The sequence below is a fragment of the Xenopus laevis genome, chromosome 5L (assembly GCF_017654675.1).
Source record: "Xenopus laevis strain J_2021 chromosome 5L, Xenopus_laevis_v10.1, whole genome shotgun sequence".
Classification (NCBI taxonomy): domain Eukaryota; kingdom Metazoa; phylum Chordata; class Amphibia; order Anura; family Pipidae; genus Xenopus; species Xenopus laevis.
The window spans coordinates 130,287,439-130,311,178 of record NC_054379.1 but is presented as its reverse complement, the minus strand read 5'-3'; positions in this window follow the sequence as shown (position 1 = coordinate 130,311,178).

Sequence of the window (23,740 nt, the reverse complement as noted above, 5' to 3'; positions counted from 1 at the left end):
TGCATAGAACGTTACTTTATTGCATATGTGCATATGGTATAAATGGGAGATGCATGCTGTATCCAAGGCAATAAAAGCTTCAGTTTCCTCCAATAGGTAAAAAGCAATTATTTAAAATTGAAGGCACCCTTTGTGGTAATTGGCCTTAGTTATTTCACAGGGTGCCACATGAGAGAGGGCAGGGAGTTTACCCATTTTATTAAGTACAAATAGTTGATTCTCAGAAACAAACGGTGTCTCCTAAATCTGGCAATTAATAGGGCTCACCTCCACCTCCAAAAGAACGTTCATTGGAGGAAGCCAGTTGGCGAAACGCGTCAGCGGTGACACGGGAGTGTGGAAGCAGCAGCTGGAGATCCAAGACAGGCGCGCTGGATAGTGAAAGGCGCCAAAGAACTCGGAGCAACATATGGACATGCCGCATTGCTTTTTTAATAGAGAAAAGCTTGTGAGTGCAATCGTTTTTTTAGGGCCTTTTCCAGAAAAGCCTGAATTTTTTGTATTTTTCCTGGAAAAGTCCATTTTCAGGCTACGTAATTCCAGAGCAGACCACAGAAACTTCCAAATAGGATAGGGACTTCTCCTATTGACTTATATAGAACATTGGAGGGTCTGAGATGCAAGATTTTCGGATTCTGACTTTTTCCATCATTGGGGTATAATAAAATATTTGGATTTTATAGTAATAAAAACTCAATATTTTCGAGTTTTTGGCATTTGGACTTTAATAAATAACCCACATAAAGTGATATCAGTAAAAACCAACTATCCAACATTCTCTGGGGCTTTATTTGCATGTAAAGCAGGGACAATGGAAACCCTTTTAACAATGAAGGTGATATACTGTACAAGATTATCCACTAGGAGCCTCTATTATTTCTTTACCTGTTCAACAGGAATGTAAAGAAAAGCTGATCATTCCTTCCACTTCAAACGTGTAGTCAGATTTCTCTCCAGTATTTACCATAGGGTGCTATCCATTTAGTTGTCAGATGGGTGGAACACATCACTTCCAGTGCAAAGGTTACTCTCAGTTGTCAATGCAGGCTCTGTACCAATTGACATACTGTATATATGTAAATATACTGCACAACGCTGTGAGCTGACAAAAAAATACAAGTTTCATCCTTTCTGCTCTTGTGAATTTATTGAAAATACCCCAACAATGTCAATGTGATACATTCAGGATGTTTCTGAATACCAGGAAACTGATTCAACTTTCAGTGGGATTTAATCTGTCAGCGTTATTATTTGTTATTACTTCATGCATTCATAAAAGTGATAATAGCAGGTGTTTCTCCCTGTGGATTCTTGGAAGAGGTAACATAGGCTTAAGCATATCCCTATAAATGCAAAAACATTCTCTTCCAGTGTTTATTACATTGTATTAGAGGTGCTAATCCTTTGAGGTATTCTGTGTCAGTTTCTATGAAGGGTACCATTTGTATGTAGTGTGAATATATGAAACAATTGTTGCTTGTTTCAGTGTTATTTAGTACAGTTATTCTGTTTTATTAATGTGCAATGATAGGCGAATTTGTCCAGTTTCGCTGAAAAATCCGGGAATTTCCCATGAAATTTGCAAAACGGTGAAAAATGTGCGAAACGTGAATGTTGACACCCGCGTCAATTTTGACGCCTATGTTTTTTTTTTTTTTTTTAAACAAATTTTTTATTCATTTGAACATTTTGTAAAACTTACAACTTGCCCACATAGGGCCAAAACATAGTAAACTTGGCATTGTTACAGACATGCAGAGCTTCATTGCGTATTAATACATTGACAAATCGCTCTCTCATGAAGCTCCTCTTACTGCATACTAAGACATTTATAATTTTCCTATACATCAAAGTACTCATATACAGTTTCTTTTGTTTCACTACCTCCCTCTCTACCTTCATCTCTGTTCTCAATCCTTTCCCCACATATCACATTCTGACCACGTCCCCAAAAATAAATTACCTCTTATTCATCCTGTATTGGGGAGCTCTCCCTTTGCACCTCTATTAGATCCCAGTTATACCATATTTTATTAAATATGTCTATATTATCATGTTTCAGAGCCGTTAGGTAATCCATCCTACGTATAAACCTCATCCTATCCAAGAACTCCAGTTCCGTGGGAGGTCTGGGAGCCTTCCAATGTTTTGCAATTAGTCCCCTTGCCGCTGTTAGAATATGATTCACCATCCTCTGAGATGGATTTTTTAATTTCGGGACTCTATCTCCTAAGATAAATATCAGAGGATCCAAGCGTACTGTTATCATTATCACCCTTTCTATATATCCCTTCACCATCCTCCAATATCCATCCAGTTTACAACATCCCCAAAACATATGTAACAGGGAACCCTCTTGTTCTTCACATCTCCAACATGCTGGGGTTGAAGTATCCGGGAATAATTTATGTAATAATAATGGGGTGTGATACCATCCCATAATGATCTTGTAAATGTTTTCCTTGACTGAGGCACATATTGAGGTTTTCCCTGCATTTCCCCATATTCTCTCCCATCTTGGAATTGTAATCTCCCTGCCCAGGGCCTCTGACCAACGGGTCATATATTTATGTGATGTTTGTGCCACGTCGACCTTATTAATGATGTAGTACCAACTTGTGATCAGCCCTTTTTGCTGTGGGGATTGTTTGCATAGGTACATAATAGGGTGCAGTGGAGGGAGCAATAGATCTGGGTAAACTGATTGTGCATAATGCCTCAATTGCAAATATAGATATTTAGAGAGTCTATTTGCTCCCTCCAAATGCACCAGTTCACCATATGTTTTCATCTTTCCATCCGATTGTCGAAAGAGAGACTTCAGCTGTGTCAGCTTAGCTTCTATTAATATTCCCCTGGTAGGGAAAGTAACTCCTGGGGGGAACTCTGGATTTCCAACTAATGGGATTAGTGGAGATTTCTGTTGATTGCACCCTACCAGTGTCGCCACCTTATTCCAACACCCGGCTGTATGTTTCATGGCTTCTAAGGGGAGGGTGTATGGTGCTTGGTTGTATTTTAACCATAACATGCAATTAGGGGAGCCAATCTGTGGATAGGTTCTTTCAATTACAGCCCATTTTGTTAGTGGCACCTCAGTTATCCACCCTAGTATCTGCTTCGCTTGGGTTGCTAAATAATAGTGTCTTAAGTTGGGTACTGCCAGCCCTCCTTCTGATTTTGCTGCCATTAGTACCTGTCTTTGCACCCTATGTCGTTTATGACCCCATATGAAGTTCATTATTGCCCTTTGTAACTCTTCCAGAACACGTCTAGGAGGTGCTATCGGGAGAGTATCAAATAAATATAATAAACGGGGTAGTACATTCATTTTCACGGATGATATTCGCCCAAACCATGACAGGTTATATTTGTGCCAACTAAGTAATTCTTTCTTTATTGTTTCTATCAGCTTTGTATAGTTGGCCGAGTACAATGTTTTATAACTCGGGGTTAGTTGTATACCTAGGTATGTAATGCTCTTATCCTGCCATTTGTATGGAAAGTTCAGCTTTAATAGTTTAAGCGGGGGTCCCTGAATGTTAATTGGGAGTGCCTCTGACTTAGAGTCATTGGTCTTGTATCCAGAAAGTTTTCCATATTCTTGTAATGTGGCATGTAAGTTAGGGAGGGATGTTTGAGGGCGAGTTATTGACAGGATTACGTCGTCCGCATATAGGGCAATCTTATATTGCTGGTCCCGAATCTGAACCCCATGGATATCTATATGGCTTCTGATCCTCTGTGCCAGGGGCTCTATGCTTAAGGCAAATAATAAAGGGGACAGCGGACACCCTTGTCTGGTTCCGTTTAGGATACGTATGGGTTGTGATATGTTTGGGGCCATTTTTATTTTAGCTACTAAATTCCCATACAATGCTGATAGAATTGTAATAAATTCCCCCTTAAAACCCATGCTGTCCAGTGTAGCAAACATGAAGTCCCACCTTAAACGGTCGAACGCCTTCTCGGCGTCCAGACTCAGGAGTACCATAGGGGTGTCCCTCCTGTTTGCCACATCTACCAGATCTATAATTCTCCTGGTATTGTCCCCTGCCTTCCTCCCTCTCATAAAGCCCACCTGGTCTAAGTTTATAAGCTTAGGGAGAAACTGATTCAGTCTCTTTGACAGTATCTTGGTTAGGATTTTATAATCTGAGTTTAACAGGGAAATTGGGCGGTAATTAGAGCATCTGGTATGATCCTTTCCCTCCTTAGGGATAAGTGTGATAAATGATTCCTTAAAAGTAGAGGGGATTTCTTGGCCCTTTAAAAAGCAATTAAATAAACGCGACATATGGGGGTGTAGTATTTGTTGATATGTCTTATAATAAGTATATGTTAGACCATCCGGTCCTGGGGCCTTAGATGTCGGCATTTCCTTAATTGCTTCAGTCACCTCCTCCTCCGTCACCTCTGCATTAAGTATCTCTATCTCCTCCTCCTCTAACACTGGAAGGTCCAATGATTCTAAGTATTTTTGCATGGTCTCTACACCCGCGATTCTACCCTCTGATTCTGGGGACAAGGTATACAATCTCTGATAATACAAAGTAAATTCCTCTAAAATTTGCTGTTGATCAGACGTAGGACCTGCCGGGGTATGAATAATCTGCGGCGTATTAAGCCATTTTCTTTGCCTTAACTTCCTAGCTAGTAGAGTGTGGGGTTGATTTGCCCTCTCATAAAAAATCTGTTTCCCATTAATGAGACTTTTTTTTTGACGCCTATGTTAAAGTCAATGGACATCTGAATAATGTTGATGTGCGATGGTTTTTTTACAAAAACATAATGGTGGTCAGAATGCCCCATGTACAGGTAGGGGATCTGTTATCCACAAACCTATTATCCTGTAAGCCCCAAATTACAGAAAGGACATCTCTCATAGACTCAGTTATATCCAAATAACTATTTTTTTTAAAGATTTTCTTTTTCACTGCAATAATATAATAGTACCTTGTATTTGATCCAAACTAAGAGATAATTAATCCTTATTGGAGGCAAAATATTTTTTTTTTTTTTAATAGGCTTAAGGAATGAAGATCCAAATTACAGAAAGGCCCGTTATCTGGAAAACAACCAGGTCCAAAGCATTCTGGATAATAGAGATATAAACTTATAAAAAGTTAGATGACCAAAGTCTCTGAGTCTTCCCCTTGGTTGTCCGACCCACCGATCTTCGTTTCTCCTCGAGTACAAAACAACAGTCCAAAATTTTCTTTAAAAGGTCAGCGCTAATTTAAAGCTCAAGGGAGAAAAATATGATGCCTTACGCTAAGGGACGCTAAGCGACAAAACGCGTTAGGCATAGACGGCTGACGTCACATCCAAGCGTCCAAGAAGCAACAAGCGGCAAGCGGATTGTGGAGGAAACGCTGGTCGGAAACCCAACAGTAACCGCTAGTAAAGACTTGCAGCAGTACGGACTTGCACGGATAAGTGACTATATGCCTGTTGTAACTACTGAAATGTGAGTGCAACCAGTTGGTTTTTTAGGATATTTAATAAAAAGGGTTTTTACACTATATTTGCGCATTTTTAACCTCTTCCAGCTCAGAAGGATTACCCTACAATTTTATTCTCTACAAATGGTGATGTGCATATGCTAAATCTAAACGTTTGTAAGTACCCATTCAATAGCCACTTGTGGTGAATCATAAAGGGTAACTGCACCAAATAGTTTTTTTGGTTGTGGAACTACAACTCTCAGTAAATACTACACTATAAAAAATTCCTTTTCCCTCATCATATTTTTTTCTCGAGCTTTAAATTAGTGCTGACCTTTTAAAGAAAATTTTGGACTGTTATTCTGGATAATAGGTCTTAAATATTGCAGTGCCCCCTGTCTGTCACAGATTTATGACATGGAGAAGTAAATTCTTGATTCTGTTTGAAAGGTCACTATGACTTTAAGAAAATAATGCAAACATTGAAAATAATCTTAATTATAAAAATGCAAAACATAATTAAAGAGAAAAATATTACAAGTGTGGAATTATGGTTTCCAGAAATATATGTTGCGAAACAGCCATAAAGCACATTTTAAACAGCTCATTTGCTGAATGATGTAATTGCCAGTGGGCTTTCCTTCATTTAGTCAATTAACTAAGAGCAGTGTAAGTAATTTAGATTTACCCTCTCTGCAGCAAGAGTAGAAATGTAACTGATTTTATAGAATTGTGCAGCACAACTATGACATTCATTCCTTAGTGTTTCATTTTATAAATCCATTCCCAAACCTTAATTTTAATATGAACATGTTGGTTTGCTTATTTATTCGAAGCTTTGACTCATGACTATCCATAGAAAGTCTCCCAATTCTATTTACTTGAACTGAGTGCTATGAATATTTGTAGTGTTTGCACACAGGTATAAAGGGATGGCCAACATATGTAATAGGGCCTGTCATTCCCAAAGAATGAACTTCTATTCTTCTACATTAAAACAGAAGCACTGGCCAGGTTTAAATGAAGTTTACTCCTACTTGAAAGTCCATATTTTTGGACTAAGAAAAATTGGGGCAGGTTTATGTAAATTTGCTTACTAATGTCAGTTATCCACTGCTTATGCTAAGTTACGCCTAGGTTACAAGCCATTCTTTCTGGTGCTTTTTGTAACGAGATTCAGGGCTGAACTGCATGGCGCACAGAGGGGCAATCTGTCGGCAGGTGATGATACGCATGCGACATGTCGGACATCCAGGATATAATGGGACTGATTGGAAATAAGAAGAAGGAAGCTGATCGATCCGTGGTGCTCGCTGGAAGAACCCCCAGACTGGTGCAGTTTTCGGCTGATTGGAGCACCGGGCCAGGATGTAAGGAAAGTATACACAATCACTTGGGGGTGCCTAACTTTTGGCACCCCAAGTAAATAGGCGTTTCCTTCTCCTTTAAGGTTGCAGGCAACTTTAATACAGTGGAACATTATATGAAACAGGTTATGGCTATGGATCTACAAGCAGTTGTGTTGTACGGGCATGGGACCTGTTATCCCGAATGCTGTTATCACTAATTCGGAACTTCATACCTTAACATTGCTAATAATGATTTAAACATTAAGGGGTACATTTACTTAGCTTGAGTGAAGGATTAGAATAAAAAATACTTAGAATTTCGAAGTATTTTTTTGGCTACTTCGACTATGACTTCGAATTGAACGATTTGAACTAAAAATCGTTCGACCATTCGATAGTCAAAGTACTGTCTCTTTAAAAAAACTTTGACCCCCCACCGAAGTTCTCCATAGGCTTTCTAACAAATCTCTGATCAAAGGAAAATCGTTCGATCAATGGATTAAAATCCTACGAATCGTTCGATTCGAAGGATTTAATTGTTCGATCGAACGATTTTCCCTACGATCATTCGAACGAACAAATAGCGGTAAATCTTCGACGGTCGAATATCAAGGGTTAATTAACCCTCGATATTCGACCATTAGTAAATGTGCCCCTAAATAAACCCAATAGGATTGTTTTTCTACCAATAAGGATTAATTATATCTTAGTTTAAATAAAGTACAAGGTACTGTTTTATTATTACCGAGAACAATTTAAATATGCTTTAAAATTTTGAATTAAAAGATTAAAAGAGTCTAATGAGAGACAACCTTCCTGTCATTTTGAGCTTTCTAGTTAACGGGTTTCTGGATAACAGATCCTATACCTGTACCTTTAAGCTGATATTCTTGCTTTGTAATGTTTACCAATGCATTCTACCTCATGGTATGTGTTCTTTGATTCCATTCTTTCCTGGGAGCCTTTACCCCCACACAAGGAGAGCGTTAACTTAAAAATAAAAAAGATCAAAACCTATTATTGCTCTGCATTCAGTTTTAGTCACCAACCTTGTAGGTACAATCCTGCATGAATGAATGAAATCAACTAGTATGCTTTGGTGAGTGTTTTTATTCAGCAGCTCTACGGTTTGCAAGTTCAGCAATTTGGTTGCTAAGGTCCAAATGATCCTTACAACCATGCATTGATTTGAATGAGAGACTGGAATATAGGAGAGAGTCTGAATAGAAAGATGATTGATAAAAAGGAGCAATAACAAAACATTTGTAACCTTACAGAGCACATGATTTTTAGATGGGGTCAGTGACCACAATTTGAAAGCTGGAAAGAGAGAAAGAATAATTCAAAAACTATAAAAAGGAAAATATGAAGGCCAATTGAAAATTGTCTTAGAATTGGTCATTTTATAACATACTTAAAATCAACTTCAAGGTGAACCACCCTTTAAAATACATATGTAAATAAAAGTGATAGTTTGAATTACATTTAATGAAAGGAGTAAATTCATACACCCGGATAATATGGAAGTTATTTTATTCAATAATTTACCCTTTTTTTGACTTTATGAATATCCCAAAGTGTGCTGTGAGTTGAGTAGATTCTGGACTTGACTGTGTCTTTAATTTAAATTCTGGGAAGTATTTTAATTTCTCACCCGGGAACGAAATAACTGAAAAACTGCCCCAAGCCATTAACTGCCTGCTGTGTATGAAGTGGACAGCTCCCGACTATTGAGCAACAATAACAAATACTATTCAGTAAAAGAAAACAACAACCAAAAACATTTTGGTTCTAAAAGGGGTAGGAAAACTACTGGCAGGAGGTCTTCCTGCTTAACCAAACACTTTTAAAAAACAAGAAAAAGTCCCACATATTTAACTGACAAGAACTATCCCCACATACCAGCCCAAAATGTAGGTCAGCCATATTACTATAGCTGCATGGCTTGCAGTTACTTTCTAGAAGAAGTCCACAAGTGCTCCAACATTGATAAAAGTCATGAACAGAATAGAAAAGACCAGATGATTTGAGAATAACAGCAACCTTTACACAATTTACTGAAACACAAACATATGGATTTGATGGGAATATTATATGACTGTTACAAAAGGGGCAGTGTAAAGCGTTAATAAAGTGGCAACTTTTGAAGTAAATTAGTAAACTGGGAAGGAATACTGAATCTTGTTCCTTATTCATAGAGTGTTTTTCTATTCTAGTGTATAATACTCCAATGGCTATATATCCATGTATAGCTTACTTTTACCACTTTTAATAAAAAGACAAAGTAAAAAAAATCTGGATTAGTAATAAAACAAATGTAAATCTTATAATCATGTAGTATGTTAAAATGACAGTCGATACCCAATTTATGGCAGAACAAAGGCTAGTCTGTATGGATGAAAGCCAACATAGGCCATTTTTATTGTTAAGCACACATAAATGATCCCTTATATATCTTTTGTCTGTTATTAAATACGAATTACTTTGATACAGTCTTGCATGACAAATATTTTTCCATTAACTACTTTTATGTCTTTCCCCCAATAGTGATCCAAACACAAAACATCAAAATATTGTGTAAGATTGTGCAGGACGGAGACTATATTGTATTGTAGTGATATATCACTACAAATGTACACAGTGCTTTACAAGGCATAAACGCAAACATGTGTACACATGGGGGCAGATTTACATAGGGTCGAATATCGAGGGTTAATTAACTCTCGATATTCGACTGCCGAATGTAAATCCTTCGACTTCGAATATCAAAGTCGAAGGATTTACCGCAAATAGTTCGATCGTGCGATTGAATGAAAAATCTTTCGATCGAACGGTTAAATCCTTCGAATCATTCGAATCAAAGGATTTCAATCTATCGTTAGAACGATTTTTCTTCAACCTAGAAATTTATAGAAAGCCTATGGGGACCTTCCCCATAGGCTAACATGGCACCTCGGTAAGTTTTAGGTGGCGAAGTATGGGGTGGAAGTTTTTTTTAAAGAGACAGTACTTCGACTATCGAATGGTCGAATAGTCGAACGGTTTTTAGTTCGAATCGTTCGATTCGAAGTCGTAGTCGAAGGTTGAAGTAGCCAATTCGATGGTCGAAGTAGCCAAAAAAACATTAGAAATTCGAAGTTTTTTTTATTCTATTCCTTCACTCGAGCTAAGTAAATGGGCCCCTTAATAAAATAATAGCACCAAAGAGGATTTCAGTAATGAGAAGAAAAACCAAAATGCACAATTACACAAAATTAGAGGTACAGAATAAAAGAAAAGGGGTCACTTAGTAAAAAAAGAGCAAGGCGTTGAGTTCAAAGTTTGTCATTAGGACAACAAAACATTGAAACTTTGACTTTACTTGTTTAAATTCAACTCAAGTTTAGGCCTTGGATCAGAAAAGCAGAATCATTTTGGCACAAGTATGTCAATGAATAATGTTTAAATGCATACATTTTTGCACCTGCCATTGCTCTTTAAATTCACCTATAAAGGACACAATTAAAGTATTCCCTTTGTGCTCTGTGTCCATGCCTTCTTTTTCTCATATTCATAATATACTGTAGTGAGATTCTGTCTTACAGGCTGTTGGAGGATACTACCCCCTGCCATAATATATGACCTCATAGTGGAACATAGTAACAACTAATGGGATAATGGAATGACATCAGAGCAGTATATTGTGTATGTGTGTGTTTGTGCTTCTAAGTCATGTTAAGGATCTAATACATGTTTCATCTTTTTCTTGACTGAAATAAATAGTGTGTGATAGATGTAATAATAAGGCTTATTTCAGCTGAAGATATACAAACCATTTTATGAGACTGCACTAGTAGGGCTCGAGTGTTTAAGTATTATAAGCATTTCCATCATAATATACTAAAAAAAAAAGCTTTGCTAATATAGGGATAAACCCTTTGGGATTTCTAGACTTGTCAAAACAGCCAGTGTTAAAGAACTGATCCTTCCATTCTGTAAACCTGATTCTGTTAGGAAAGAAGGTTACAAAAGAGCTTCTGAGCTTCATATTTCCTGACAAAGGCTTGAGCCTTTGCACAAGGGGATTTCTAAAATCCTATTCATATTTAAATGTGACAGCATTTGAAAATCTCCATCCTTAGTGTGACCGTTTCCGTTCTGTTTTTTTTGTTTGTTTTGTCTTTTTTCTCCATTTAATTGAAGGCATGTCAGACAGGGTGATCTACCTGTTCCTCTATCCATTAACAAGTATATTCTCCATTTAAAACCCAAACAATGGCATCTATTTCGCAGAAAGGTATTATGTTAACTTGTTTGTAGATTAACAATAGATTGTTTATGATCTCTTTCTATGTTTGTGTCTTAAGGCTGTCATTTATGAACATCTTCTTGAAGATAATTTCAAGTATGTAAAATATGGAGATGAGATTAACCTATTGATACACAATTTAAAGTGTGACAAATACATATTAGCATCAGGTCATTGGCATTATTTTTAGTTTCATGCACATAATAAAATTGTGGCAAAGACATATTTAAGAGGTTATCTAATAATAAGTCTGAATTTATATTCCTTTGGAGATAGCCTTGGGTATCTAATTAATGCACAGCAATTAAGGCTCATTTGTCTGAATTTGGAAACAGTAAAAATCATCTGTTCTTGCCAAGTTTGATATTTTTATCTTATTTATAGGATAGGGCATAATGTAAAAGTTTTAGCTTGGGATACACTGTATGCAATCTTAATAAAAAGCCTCAAGGCAGGACATACATAACCAAAAAGAAGAAAAATTAGAAATCCAGATAGATGTTTTTCTTTATGAAATGCTCTCAGTGGAGTACATTGGAATGTAATATCTGCCCATCTAATTGATAATTATTTAATTAGCAAATTACAATGATAATGGGATTCTACCCCCCACCAATTCATTATGTCTGCAGAAAAAGTATAAGTAGATTATGATGAGCCAATGTATACTATTTTGTACAGCTGAAATATTCTGCTGCATGAAGAAAGGCAATATATCTATATTAGTATGCTTTCATGAGTTTATTCTTGTTTAGAATGTGTCTGTCATATTAAGCTGGTTAATATTTTCTCCTCTTTTTATGATAATGATGTTAGAAAAAGTATTTGATTACATTATAAATAATCTATAATTACTTTTTACCGCTTAGAATTTTATTTACAAAATTGCAGGTCTGGCAATATTTTAATGTATTTTTTCCTAACACAGGTGATGAGATGAGATGAGAGTTTACTGATAATAAAGTTGCCCTGGTCTCCTTTAGCAGTTCACTGTTACCAATAGAATGTTGGCCTGTTCTAAGTCTGGTAGCGCAGTATTATCTTAGTTAGGATCAAGTAGAAGTTACTGTTATATTATTACAGAGAAAAAGGAAAACATTTTTAAAAATCTAAATTATTGGATTAAAATTAAATCAATGGCAGATGACCTTCCTCTAATTTGGCGTTTTCTGTAAAACATGTGTCCAGACAATGGATCCTATACTTGTACTAGGAATTTTCTCTTTCCTGATTAGCTCTAAATATTATGGTCTTTTATGAAAGAAATATACACCCCAGGCTTCCCTGCTTTAAATACTTAGATGTGTAGAGATATATCTTCTCTAAATGATGTCCCAGTAGAGATGTTGGGGGGCAGACAAAGACCCTATCCCCCATATGTAATATAACAATAAGTTCACCCAGGAGTATTAACCAATAGCAACCTATAAGATGTTTGCTTTTAAACAAGTGACCAGTAAATGCTACCTGCTTATTATTTGCTATAGATTACTGCACCTGGGCAAAATTAGTGCCTTTTATTCCATAACCCCATATGAGCATAGAGGTCTTGGGACAGTACAGGGATAAGTGTAAGTGTAAGTAGCTGTTACAATTGGTATCTTAAACCCAGAACAATCCCCAAAGAACCCAGGAACTACTAAACATAACCTATATTAGGCAATGATTCAGTGCAAAGCAGGGGTCTTTATAGGAAGCCTAATGGCTTTCACTGATCACATGGGACCAGATGGGGCCAGATTGATAACAGGTGAACAAAGCCCTGCCCTACTTGCAATTACAAGTATAGCAATGGGAGTGAACCAGGGCCTCACATAGTGCAATGGTAACTCAGAAAACCCAGGAACACCAGGTTCCTGGTTTAACTCTAGGCAGGATATTACAGTCGCAGGGGGTGGGGAAGCATGGTATTAGTGTTAAACATTAAATTTGTGTCATGGAACATTTTAAAGAAAAACTGCCATATTTCTATTAAAATCTAGAATCCCTTTAAAATCAGGACTATTAATGGGGTTATTAATTAAACTCCAAATTTATTTGGTCTGGCTTTTTTGGGGCAAAACTCTAATTTTTAATTTTTTAAAAAAAAAACTCAGAATTTTTGAGATTTATTAAAGCCCAATGCTGCAAAAAGCCAGAATCTGAAAATACGCCATCTCAGATCTGCCAAGATTGCGTATAAGTCAATGGCAGAGGTCCCTATACTGATTGGAAGTTATCGTGGTTTGCTCTGGGTTTAGCCCGAAAATCCGATCATTTTGGACTTTTCAGGCAAAAACCTGAAAAAAAGTATGATTCAGGGGAAAAGTCAGAAAAAAATTTACTTTATGATTTTGCATACAATTTTTTTCAGGGTTTTCCCCAACTCGATTATTTTGAGCTTTTTAAATAATAAATGATGTCAAATCGGCTATGAATAATGAGATAAATTAGGATTTTAGTAAATAACCCTCTAAATCTCAAAACCATTTACCCTGTGTTATATCTTCTAATTAGTATCATAAGAAGGGGAAATGATGATATACATATGTTTTTTATTTATAATTAGTGCATAAGAATCTACATTTCAGCCCCACTTGTGAGCCTTCAACAAATTCTTTTTTTGCTAAGTCCTGAATGTGCCAAACCTTATATATGTCAGATAAGATAACCAGCACTCCAATATTTGTGAACATATTCTTTTCATTTTACATTAGCCATTCCACATCAAGAACTATTATGTACTGCCTATTGACTCGGGAGCTCTAGTGAAGCTTTTAAACCCAAGCTAATTAAGTCTTATGGTGCACTACAAACCATAACTTCACCAGCTATGTCCACTGATGGGTAATTGAGCAGTTAAACCATGTTCATGTTCTCAGTACTCTACTACTACTAGTAAGACAAACAGGTCAGCTTCAGAATGTAAGATAAACTTATCACTGGCATATAGGGGATTTTATTATATTGTCAGTACTACATCATAGAATTATATTGTTGGATGAAAATATAATTCTATGATGTAGGTCTATCTTACAAAATATGTGGGCCTGTACCCTTTGTAAAATATGTAAGGGCCAAATTCTGAATTGATAAAAAGGCATTAGCCCAACAATTTTACATAATAATGAAGTATTATAGTATACTGAGAATGGGTCATTGATAACCACCCAGTATTTACACTTCAACATATAAGTGCATTTGAAAGCAACACTTCACAATATGATTGGAAATAAATAAGGTACAGAAGATGATGAATAAATTAGTACAAAAAAATAAGATATTTCCATTATGAAAATAGGCTGTCCAAGCTGGATGTGCATATGTTACAGAGAAGAAGCCTAAGGGAAGATATGATTGCTTTATAGAAATATGTAAAGATGACATACAAAGGATTGTCTAGGAATATGTACGTTCATTAATTGATTTTCCCAGAGGACAAGAATGTGATTGGAAAAAAAGAGCTGTCATCTTTACTAGTACAATCATTAAATTCACTTTCTGATTAGGTTGTATTGACTGTCCTGATAAAAAAAAGTGTTATATCTTCATAGCAAATCCAAAAAGTAAAAGGGTTTTAAAACTGATTAGATTTTGGAGCTGTAATCTAATGATCTGTACAACAGCTATTTGGAAACTTGGTTGTATGCATTAGGGGCTTCATGATTTTTCCTTTAACTTCTAGAATACTATTTTGTGTGCAATCTAAGTATGTACATTCTGAATATAATAAACGTTTTTTTTTTATTTAGCGAGTGTTTAGTGGATGTCAATTGGGACTTACCTTTTGGGTATTAGAAATTGATTGAGTAAAAATATTACTTTTAAGTTCACAATTTTGAATTACAATTTAGAATTCACCTCTCAACTTACTTGGTTTGTTGTCTAGTGGTTAGTGACTTCCTTTGTTTCAATATAGTCTTCAGTCCACGGTCTAGAGAACCTTTTTTGAATATAGGAGCACCATCTGATTTTCAAATATGACCCTTAGTTTTAGGTTCTTCGTTTGTTTCCACATTCTCTTTGAACTTTCTTAATGCAAATTTACATAAAGGAAATTGTAATAAACAAATTATATGCTAAATAAAATATTAACAAATATTAGATTTTTTCATATAGTCCAGTTTTTCATGGGAACACTGTTTTTTACACTTCCTCTGATGTCAGACAGAACAGTTGAGAAAACACAATACCATATTTATTTGCTATAAGTTACACATGTTACTGTTTAACATATTTTATATGTCATAGAGTTAATAGACACCTTGGATAATAAATGTAGCAGCGTATTACTTAGAGTTGTTATTGATTTTGCCACAGCCAAGGAACATGTGTACTCTGCTGGGTATATTTTTTTAACTTAATCAGCCTGAGAAAAGATGCTGTGGTTTCCTCTGTACAAAAGGAGCCCCAGGGATGCATTCCAATATGCATGTGTGTTTCTACAACTTTTATTAGATTTTAAATAATAACAATGTAAAGTACGTAAAGGGTAAATGCTGTGAAATATACTATGGCAGTTGATTCTAATTGTATACCATGTTTGGAAGTAAAGCATCAGTCTTTATAATTTGCTTTATTATTATTTATACTGGGAGATACATATGAGTTACATTACATACATACATATAGGATATCATCACATTTTTCTTATAAGTTCAGTTTATTTTCCTGTGAAAGAGGCATAACAAAGGTTATGAGGATCAAATCATTTTAATGGCTTCATCAAATACATAAGATTAAAGCATGGGACAACATTTTTTAAAAATAAATATTTCAGATCAAATACAATACTGTACAAAAGTGATATTATAAGATTCACTGTCATTTTGAAAAAAAAAATAGTACTATAAAGAAATCAATTAGATCTTACTTGGCAGATTCTTTTAGAATTAATATTAAGCAGCATTCTCTAGCTTAATGGCTGGATATATGGGCACTATATTTGACGCAGGCCTGTTTTATCCTGAAAATTATTAAATCTAAAAAAAAAAGCATGTGCAAAGCTAAACATTTTTTGGTTTGCCTACAAAAGGCACTCATCCAAAAACTAGAAGGAGTCATTTTCCAATAATAGCATAGAGATCTGTGCAGCAACCACCAAATGGTATTTCTATTACTGAACACAAGAACCCAGATATTTCAGTTGCACATGGAATCACCTCTTCATAGAGCAGACCATGGTCAGAGTGTTGATCTCCTTGTTTCTTAAGAGAACCCTATATCAGGTCAAGGTGCATTCTGGCACCCCTTATTAATGGCTTAATATCATTGTTTCATGCCTATAGCATTTTGCATTTTGTTGTTATAATGTATGTACATCCTTCTCCTCCTGGTTGGGCCTTTAAAAGTTACTTTCTCACTAAGATCAACTGTTTTAACTACCCCTACAGAAACATCCAAATTTATGCAGATTGATATAAAAATTGTCGAAGGCAGTGGCCCCATTTACCTAGTGATCATGGCAACCTGCCCTAAAAGTTCCTCTTTAGAGAGAAGGGAAGGATAATTGGGCTAGACGGAAACAAATTCCAACAATGATTCTAACGACGGATGCTGAAAAAGCCTTTGACAGGGTGTCGTGGGATTTCCTTAGGCATACTCTCAAAGGTTTTGGTCTAGAGGAAACGACTATTGGTAGAATTTTGGCATTGTATGATGACCCCACGGCTAGAATCAGAATAAACGGCAGTCTATCCCCCCTGATCCACATTAAGAACGGTACGAGACAGGGGTGTCCACTTTCCCCTATCCTCTTCGTTATGGTGATGGAGACTATTCTTGCACACATCCGACTGAACAAGGATATATCGGGTCTAATAGTACGTAATAATGAACATAAAATCGCTGCTTTTGCAGACGATCTCTTAGTGGTCATTACCAAACCCCTACTGTCCCTCCCCAATCTCATGCTTCTCCTCTCTAGATTTGCCAAATTATCAAATTTTAAAGTTAATCTAAGCAAGTCTGAAGCACTGAATATAAACCTCCCTTTAAATACAAAAACTTCACTAGAACAGAATTTCCCCTTCCGTTGGGCGCAGGGACAGATAAAATATCTAGGAATCCAAATTACGTCGGACCCTGCAGCTATGTATCACGCTAATTTCCCTCCTCTTCTTACTAAACTCTCTGCACAATTTAATAAGTGGAAGACCTTAGGACTTTCGTGGTTTGGTAGGATCCAAGCAATCAAAATGTCGGTAATGCCCCAAATACTATATTTCCTACAAACCCTACCTGATAAGCTACCAGGATTGTTTTTCTCCAAGGTGAGATCTTTATTCAACGACTTCATCTGGGAAAGTAAAACTCCTAGATGCAAATTTGACAGACTAACATTACCCAAAATCAGGGGAGGGCTAGCATTACCTGACGCCTACCTATATTATGCCTCCATACACTTAGTACGGTCTCTTCACTGGTATAGGAACAGCGAAGGAAAACAGTGGATAGAAATTGAACAAGCAATGTCCTCCATTCCCTTAGGCAACTTGCTATGGTCTCGGGCTACTCTCATACCCACAGAAGTCTCATCTCATCCTGCAATTTCCGCCACGCTGGCTTTCTGGTACAAACATAGAACTAGGTTTACTCTGATGTCAGAATTCCCAGTTCTCCAACCATTGCTACAAAACCCAAATTTCCCCCCAGGCCTTGATCCCAAAGCTTTTTCAAGATGGGGACAATTTAGAGGCAGAAACACCAGACTGATCGACTTCCTCAGTAAGGGCAAATTGATCCAACTAGCAGCTATTCAGAAAATCTGGGGCACCCATCTGAGAGACCCTTGGTGCTATTTTCAGCTTCACAATTTTATCAACTCACTACACCTCAACCATACAGAACCCCAACCAAAAATATGGGAAACCGTATTGGACCTTAATGAACCACCAGATAGACCTATCTCATCAACCTATAAATTGTTAATATCGAACAACACTTTATCCCACTCAAATTATTTTGAAGCTTGGGAACAAGAACTTGGAACTACTCTCCCTAATGGGATTAGAAGGAGAATAATGCACAATGTGCATAAAACTCCTAGAGCCTCACGAGTAAGGGAAATGCTTTATAAAATTACGACTAGATGGTATTACACTCCTGAACGGTTGCACAAAATTTTTCCAGCTACACCTGAACATTGCTGGAGATGCAATTCAGAGCTGGGTTCATACACGCACATATCGTTTACATGCCCAGTTATAATTCCCTACTGGAGAAAAGTTTGTGATCGGGTTACTAATTTAACGGGCACTAAACTGCGTTACTCTGATATTAATATGTTACTATTTCAGTACGATTCCTCACGTAATTCCATGAAAACAGATAGGCTTACCCTCCACCTATTACACACAGCTATTGCTATGATCCCCCAAAAAATGGAAGCTAACGACCCCCCCTCTAGAAATTGAATGGTGTAATCTAGTAGAAGATACTAGGAAACTAGAAGAAATCACGAGTATCCTTCATAATTCCATTCCTCAATACAACTTGATTTGGAAACCGTGGATTGATTCTTGGAATTTACTACCTTGAGTAATGTTTCTATTAACCACTAGGGATGTAGCGAACCGCCGCCGATGTGTTCGCGAACGCCGTTCGCGAACACCGGCAAAATTTGCGAACAGTTCGCGAACTGTTCGCGAACTTCGATCATCCGAAAATCGTTCGATTCGAACGATCGAAGGATTGTAATCGTTCGATCGAACGATTTTCGTTCGAGTCGAACGATCGAAGCCATTGGATCGAATGATTTCATTCGATCCAATGCTTCGATCGTTCGATTCGAACGAAAATCCTTCGATTTTAGCGCTCGAATGGTCGAATGGTCGAACGATTTTGACGCGAACGCCTATTGGCGAACGTCGCGCGACGTTCGCGAACTTGCGGCGGACGCGAACAGCCGATGTTCGCGCGAACAAGTTCGCCGGCGAACAGTCCGCGACATCCCTATTAACCACCGCTAAGTATTTGGTCTAATCTCTTGGATATTCTACCTGTTCTATTTATTCTACCTATTTTACTTATTCTGCCTATACCAGTTTTGGATATGCAAACTGTGTCTCACAGGTTATATAAAAATGACTCATTGTTTCCCTTTGTGCATTTCAACATGTATACGCTTTGTTTTGAACTTGGTACCCCTCCTTCCCCTCCCCTTTTTCCATTCTGTAGCCCCCTTCCCCTTTCTTTTAAAATCAATAAAAATAAGATTTGGAAAAAGTTCCTCTTTAGACATATCTGTCCCAACTGTTCCTCTTTCATTTAATGAATCCTAAAGGAGCTCTAAAGTCCACAGCCACAACTGATACCTCTGGTATTTTCAAGGACTTTGTGTTCATTAGAGAAAAAGCCACAGTTGTTCAGTAGTAGAAGCAGACACTGCCTCCCATCTGCTTCACATTTTGTCATTTAAATTTGTCATTTGTCATTTATTTTGGTTCTGTGCATTTTTATTTGTCAACTCTAAAACTGAATGAATCAAGTACATTTGCTGTGATTTCTTCCAGTAATGCTTTAAATCAGCCTCAATAATTTCTAGTAGTGATGGGCAAATTGTCACGACCGGCACCCAATACCAGATCAGGGAGCCCTCAGCTTACTTGGGTGCCACCTGGACTTAACGAGGGGAACAAGGTGAGATGTTCTGGCTGGCAAAGGGGCACGGCTGTTAGCAGAGTCTTTTGGGCCCAAGGTCACGGTACAAATGGAGCAGGCAAGGGAATCGTCAAACAGGCTGGGTCGAGGCAGGCAGATATCAAGAATTGTCAGGCAGGCAAGGGTCAAAACCTGGTAATCAAACAGATGGGATCAGGCAGGAAGAGTAGTCGAGATGCAGGCAAAGGTCAGGATTCGGATATCAGAATTGTCAGGAACAGGCAGGGATCAAAACCAGAATAACGTCATGTCGTGGCGTCATCACGACAGCGCACCTGCACCTTTAAGGGACACGGAGGCGCGCCCATAGTGGGGCAAGATGGCGTCGGCGCTGGAGCATGCGCCGGGCGACCCCGCCGCACAGGTATTTCTATTACACAAATTTATTCGCCAGGCATGGATTCACGGCAAATTTCATACGTTTTTTCGTGAAACTGCTGAAAAAATTTGCGGTGACAAAAAAGTTTCACTTGTAAAAAATTTTTTAATGGGTACTGACTTTAATTCATTTGGACAAAAAAGTTGCATGTGTAATTTTTCTGCAAAGTGAAATGGGACAGATTATCACTAATTTCTAGATGTCACTAAGGAAAAGGGGCTGGGACACTGCCATTATATTGCATTTATGTCTGTATTATTGTCAGTCTCCTGTGGACAGGAGCAATATTTAACTATTTTCTAGCCTAAAATTGCAGTACCTTAAAACAACATGAATAATTTAATTAAAAAAAAAAGGTTTTATTATTACCTAGACTTCACAGGCTCAGCATATTCTTTGCAAAGGAAAAGGGAATTTGATAGCTTCTTCCATCGATTATAGAGCATTAAACTGCATAATTCTAAAGAAAAGAATTCCCAAGGGGCAGATTTAGAAAATGGTGAAATTAGTTAACCACAGTAAAATTCTAAATTCATTCTTATGAGATTTTTAGAGATGTATTTATTAATACGTATAAATAAAGCCTCTAAAAGATAAGCTTCTAAATATCCCGTAGGAATAAATAGAAATAGACAAATTTTACTGTAGTGAGCTCTAATTTCACATTTTGACATATGCCCCTAAGGCTGATGCTCGTATATGCACTCAGATGAAGAGGTTCATAAAGCTCAGCCAGATACCATCTTATGCTCAAATCATTTTCTGTTACCCCAGTGAAATATTCTTTCTAAACTTTTTGACTATTTACAATTCTATTGTTACTTTTTAAATAATGTATTTGTCCCTGGATCTCTCTGTCTCAATGCTCTCTGAATAATCTATGACCGTTCTTTAGCAGGCCACATGGGAGTGTCTTTTTTAATGGCCCCAAATAGTTGAAATGGTAGCTAATATATTCTCTGGAAAAAATTTTTTACACTAAACTTTCTGGTATACTTTGGCCTTTATCTGTTCCATACTTGGAGTCCTACCTCTTAAGATTTTTTTGTGAATATTTATTATGACTGATTTTCTAAAATGTCACCTTTTTTCTTATGCTCTAATACACCCCCATACCTTTTTCTGAGCTGAAATTTTGATATGAGAAGTTCTAGTCTTCATGGAATACCAGAACAAATAATTTCTTGTTGGAGGTACAGGCCACTCAAAAATTCAGAAAGGGGTTCATTGCATAGCTCTGAAAATGATGTCCTCTGACAAAATACTTGCTGATTTATAGTGATGGGTGAATTTGCACCGTTTCGCTTCGCCGGAAAATTTGCGGGCGTTTTTTACACCGGCGTCCGTTTTTTTCGACGCCGGTGAATTTTTTCAGGCGAATTTATTCGCTGGCGGCGAATCGCGCAAATTCACGCCTGGCGAATAAATTCGCCAATCACTACTGATTTATACTCACAATATTATTTTATTCTGTTATGGCTCATGCTTATTCCTTTTTTACTGATCTCATTAATTTTCAATTCAATCAATCATACCTTTTTGACTATATTTAATTCATGTTTGAAGCATCTTATGTGTTGTTTCTTCATGACATTCATTCAAGAAAAAATCCATTTATTAAAGTCTGCTTTCTCCACTAGTACCTTTGCTGGCTTTAAATGCTTTCATGCATTCTACCCAAAAGAAAAATGTACCTATTCTATTATCTCTTTAAACTACCAATCAGTTTCACTTCCTAAAACTGCATACAAGCTGCTAAAAAGAGTTGTAACCTTGCTCACATTCCTAAATATGTTGTTTCTCTTAGATCTTCTGCATTCACTCTACTAATGCTTTTAAAACTTACTGAAGAATGGCCTTCGTCCAATACCTACTTCTAACAGACCTCTTTGTAGGCTCTTTGTACCTTTATATAATAATATATTTTTAAATACCTGTCTTAATAAGTGTGTATTCTTGTCTTTGACATTAACGATTGGAGTATCCTCCTATACTATTGATCACATAAATTGATTTTGAACTAAACCCACTTATGTAATTGTCTGATTGTTGCAACTTTTTAGCTTAGGGAGTTGTGGAGGAATTTTGTGAGTTTAGTTTCCTTAATTTCACTTGCATGTATGTAGAGATGCACAGAGATATCCCAAACACTTTATTCACAAATTATGATGATAGTGATTTGCACTTCCTTTACAGAATTGTATATAAATGTATTTTGTATTTGGTGTTAAAGAAGGACAAGCTTATTAAGAAGAGAGAAAGCAGAATGAACCTCACAGCACCAACTAGATCAACCAGTCATGAAACAAAATGATTGTCTCAAGTAGGAAAATTCAACCGATTTATGGGATCTAGTTATAACAGAAAATTAATGTAAAGGCAATAGTGATGTAATGAGCTTTAAGAGAAACTAAAGATAATGTATGTGTACATATTGTAATGTGGATATAATATAGTAAGGGAAAATAACAGATATTGAACCTTAAATTAATATTTATTTTTAGGGGATCCAACCACATTGTATTTTAACCTAAGAATGATATGTTGTCTGTTTGATTTTTTGGGTTTCTTACTTTACATTCTTACATCAAAGTCTACTAATAAAAGTATTTATTTCTAGTTCCCATATAACTAAATGGAACAATCTTATTGGTGCTGCTGGCAAAGGTATTAAAAGGGGCAACATACCCCTTTTTGCTTATTATTTTGGTTCTTGCATGGAACAAACATGAGTATCTTAATTTTCCCTCTTTGTCCTGTTCAGTTTAAGAAATAACAAAAACAACAGAAAAATACACAAACTGAGGACATGACTGGACATGGTCTAGATTGCATTACCCAAAGCAATATTTTACAAAAGCATTTTTACACCAGATTAGGAGAGAATATTTCACTCACAAGTTGAGGAAAATTAAGCATACGGAAAAGATGTCCCATGTGTCTATTTCTAAACAAATTAATGCCATCAGAAATACCTGCCCAGCCCAAGAATTCTTGGTCAAAACGAATTTACCTAAACTAAGTTCCAAAGATCCAGAGCATTATTTTCAATAATGATATTGCTGGGAAGATATCCTGAAATGTATGCTAAATGGGAACACTCCTACTGCAGACAGTTTCCCTTATGCATTTTATAAAAAATTCAGGAGATATTTTTCCTCATTTGTTAAGCCTTTTTTAATGGCTTCCTTAAGGGTGAATAGATTCATCATCTAAGCTCACTTCATATGTTATCTTCTTTCTTCTAATCTTATCTCAAAAGGAGAGAAACAGCTATAGAACCCAGCATGGGCCAAGATAAAGACTACCTTAACCCCACAAATTCCTGTAGGAACCTAATATGGAATTCAGCATCACTTTTGAAAATGCTGGCCTTGCTTTGTTAAAGTTGGGGTCTGAGACCTGACTTAATCACACATGATACACTACAATTCTTCTAGTACAAAGATTTACAAAATGGAAACTTATAAACAAATGTAAACGTTTTAGAATATATACAAGTTAGACACTTTCTTCTTGTCACGACCGGCACCCTAAATCCAGAACCAGTGCTAGGCTCCCTTGTCTCGGTTCTTGCTTCTGACTTTAACAGCCACCTTTCACTTCAGGAGGAGCCCTCAGCTAATTGGATGCCACC